The sequence below is a fragment of the Triticum aestivum genome, chromosome 5D (genome assembly GCF_018294505.1).
Source record: "Triticum aestivum cultivar Chinese Spring chromosome 5D, IWGSC CS RefSeq v2.1, whole genome shotgun sequence".
In the NCBI taxonomy this organism is placed as follows: domain Eukaryota; kingdom Viridiplantae; phylum Streptophyta; class Magnoliopsida; order Poales; family Poaceae; genus Triticum; species Triticum aestivum.
In genome coordinates, this window is record NC_057808.1 from 499,354,659 (window position 1) to 499,358,320 (window position 3,662).

The 3,662-nt window shown below is 42.9% G+C and overlaps 1 long non-coding RNA gene across 1 annotated transcript; it reads right to left on the reverse strand.

Moving 5' to 3' along the window:
• Positions 1-971: 971 nt before the first annotated feature.
• On the reverse strand, positions 972-2,619 carry LOC123125758 (uncharacterized). Its single transcript, XR_006461486.1, has 2 exons — positions 2,105-2,619; positions 972-1,339 (listed from the first exon to the last, which is right to left on the reverse strand). It is a non-coding gene; the product is annotated as an uncharacterized lncRNA (long non-coding RNA).
• Between the last annotated feature and the right edge of the window lie 1,043 nt (positions 2,620-3,662).

Here is a 3,662-nt window from a genome sequence, read left to right on the forward strand (position 1 = left end):
AACCTAATTTTGCCTACATTTTTTGATTCAAAGCTTTTCAATCGGTTAAAAATCAATAAAAAGATCATAGAAAAATGTAATCGACAAAGACACAACACTATAAGGTAAGGTATTTATGTATGCGTGCAGGACCTCAAATGTAGCTATCGAAAGGGTGTGTGGTACCGTCTGTCCCATAGTACTCTCAAATTGAAGAGACTGCATACAACTTGATTAATCAGTACATGCATACAGTGCCTTTTGGATATCTTCAGCGGGCAATGGCAACCTTGGTCGACTAGAAGGTATGTGCAATGTGCTCGGTCACATGCAAACGGCAGTGGAAGTGAAACCTGTACCATGGTTCGACCGTACCGTTTTTAATGAAAAGAATGATTACCCCCGGTCGGAATGATGAACACAGCAATTTATTAAAATGAATCAAGTATTAAAGCATCAAGAGCAGCTCCGGTACAGGAAAACCAAAATTTACATGATGAAATGCAAAAAAAAAAAATCAACTTTGCGGTTTTGGTAACTACTCACTCCGTCCCATAATATAAGAGGATATTTCAAGCTAAATAGCTTCAAAAAACACTCTTATTTTATGGGACGGAGGGTGTTAACTTCCCAAACGCTCTTATACTATGGGACAAAGGGAGTACATGACGTATCTTGATACGGTACATTGAGAGATTGACGATTGATGACATATCTTGGTACATTGAGAGATCAACAGTTACTTTCTTTGCATGTACGTAGTATTTGTGTGTGACACAGGATTGATACCATCAGCATGTATGAGTATTTACAGGTAACCTCATGTTCTGAACATTGACTATAAACAAAATTTTGGAACTTTGACTAAGAAATACCTTTTAAATTAATTATATTGGAATTTCAGAAAGTACTTGTAGGATCTATAATTTTATTGGTTATCATATATTAGAACGGAAATTAGTAATTAAAGTTTCATTTGAAGATGGTGTCAGTGTGTCAAACGTCGGTATACTTGTGATTGTATATAGCATCCTGACTTTAGAACATGATTTCTTTCTGTCGAGAAAGTCCCTAACAAAAAAGGCCTACTGCTTTCCTCAAAAAGAAAAGAAAAAAAACAAGGTATTTACCCAAGAGTAAACTGCTTCTAACTACTATATCTTCCATCTCTTGGTGAAGACATTTCAAGACGTACTCCACCATTATGGAAATCACAAGCCCTAAACTGTCGGCTTACAACGAAATGCCCAAACAACAAAATTTGCACAAGTGCTATTGTGATATAAACAGGGACCGTGCAAAGGAACTACAGGAGACCAAATGGCAGCAGAAAGGGCCTCTTCATCTCCAAGACAGACACCTTAAAACACATGGACGGAGTAATTCAGCGTTATTACTTGTGATCCCTGAACTGTCACTATCACAACTTATCAGGAGAAAGTAAGCCTCAGTATACTAATAAATTAAAAAAAAAGTTAGTCGTTTCACAGAATCTCTGTGCGTGTAGAGTAACCATGTACAGTAACAAGTACCAGCATAAACTATCAGAATATGTTTCGGACCATAACAGATCAAATGGCAAAAACATGTGGCAGATGGACAACAATGGTAGGTAGTTTTGAAACTTACTGATGCCATGAGCAAATAGGTGGTGAGGATTGGTGATTACACTAACAAGCAGGTGGGAATTAATGTCCCTATGCAACTACATAAGCCAGTGATATATTGAACAAGACTGTAATACAAACATTAACAGGGGGAAACTCCCATTCAGGAGTAGAATAACAGGAAAGAATTTATACAACAGGCATCTTTGGATGACACCCATGTCATGCATGCTAGACGCTACAACAACTACAGGAAGAAGACATTACATGTGGAATTTAAGTGCAGTAAGCATTTGTCATCACTAAGAGCAAGTTAGCAAAACAAAGGAAATGGGACCATTGAGCTATCTTACTCTCTGACAACTTAATTAGTCATCAGTCATCTTTGGAGTACCACTAGTGTTTATTTACTTGCATTTTATCATAGCAATCTGCCCAATTAATGCCTAAAACAAGAAACTAACCAGCGTGGAAGAAAGGAAAGAAATGGGGTAAGGTGAAAAGGAATTGCATTATACCTTTGCAAGAAACCCAGCGCAGATTGCAGCAGCGGTCACCAGATCAGAAGCAGCTGTGCCCAACGGCGGGAAGAAGTGAGGCTGCCGCAGCATGACCTAGCAAGGCATGACCACAAGAGCTTGAATCAACAAGCTTTTCTTGTTTGATCACTCGGAGCTAGATCATGCTGGCAGCTTCACTCGTTCCCTTGGGCAGTCCATCTCCGTCTCCAACATCAAAGCTCGCATAAAATACAAGGATGAAGAAAATCCTAGACACATGGCAAACAACACTCGATGCGCCGAGAGGGACAGAGATGCGTAGAAGGAAGAAGCCAAGAACAGATCGATGTGGAAAAGAAGCTATCTGGCCGCTACAAGGTGTGTTCGGGTTGAGGTTGCCTTGGTCGATGTGGCGATTTGGCTGGTGGCAAGAACTCAAAGAAGCCACAAGAACGGTGTCCCATCTCATCTCATCTCATCTCAAGAACAAAAGAGGGAGAGGCATCAAGAACAGACTCTTGTGGAGAGAGGGGAAGAAGGTAGAAGGGATGAGATCGATGGAGGCAGGGAAGGTGCAGGATTTATAGAAGGGCTGCGGCTCTGTGGGGGTGGGGGTGATGAGAGATCCAGAGATCCATCCAACCATCCAGAGTGGAGGTGTAAACAATATTGCAACTCTCATCAGCTGTTCAGAATAGTGGTTGAGTGGGCAGTAAAGTGGAGAGAGATGGCACAAGAGGCCAAGGAGTCTAGTGGCCTAGGGTTCTATAGCCTAGCCTAGACAGGGGACCTAGACAGCCACCGCTGCAGAGGTGTCAGGACAGGAGGGGGTGGGTGCAGAAGGGGGGCAGGAAAAAGAGGAGCCGGCGAGGGGAAAAGATTTGAGCGTCGCGTCCCGTCCATCTGATGATGCATAGGGGTCAGTCAGGTGCACAAGCGAAGGACGGAGAGAGATGACCCAAGCCAAGAGCAAGACAAACCTCCTACGCATGGCAATTTTGTTTGGCATATCTTTATCTTTTCCTTGTGTACCCCCGATCTCCCGCTAAGTTCCAAAACACAATTCCACCGGGTTTTTTTTTTCCAGTGTATGATGATCAAAATACTATTTAAGAACAGTGACACGTAGTTGTCGCCCCTCTCATATCGGAACCATGTCCGTGATAGCCGGAAAGTCTATGTGCACGTGCTCCTAAAGATCGGCGCCTCGGAGCCGCACCTGTCCGCGTTGAACCATTGAATGAATCTGAATAACCTGACACCAAATCCCGTTATTGCATACGCACCATGAGAAATACTAACCTCCCAACCCAAGGAGCTGAGAAATCTACGCCGAAGATCCATCTAAACTGTTTCAACGGACAAACTTCAGGAGAAACGAAGCCCGAGAGACTGACTCAAAGAAAAAGCACCGCCATGCATCCGAGAGCCACCCTTCCGAGAATTAAAACCCTAAGATATCTACTAGCCGAAGTTAAGGCATTAGGATTCCCCTCCCTGCCACCGAACATCAAAGCGGGAAGCTGAGAGGAGACAAATGCACATGCTTGTGGGTGAAGAACTAGGGAGAGGTTTT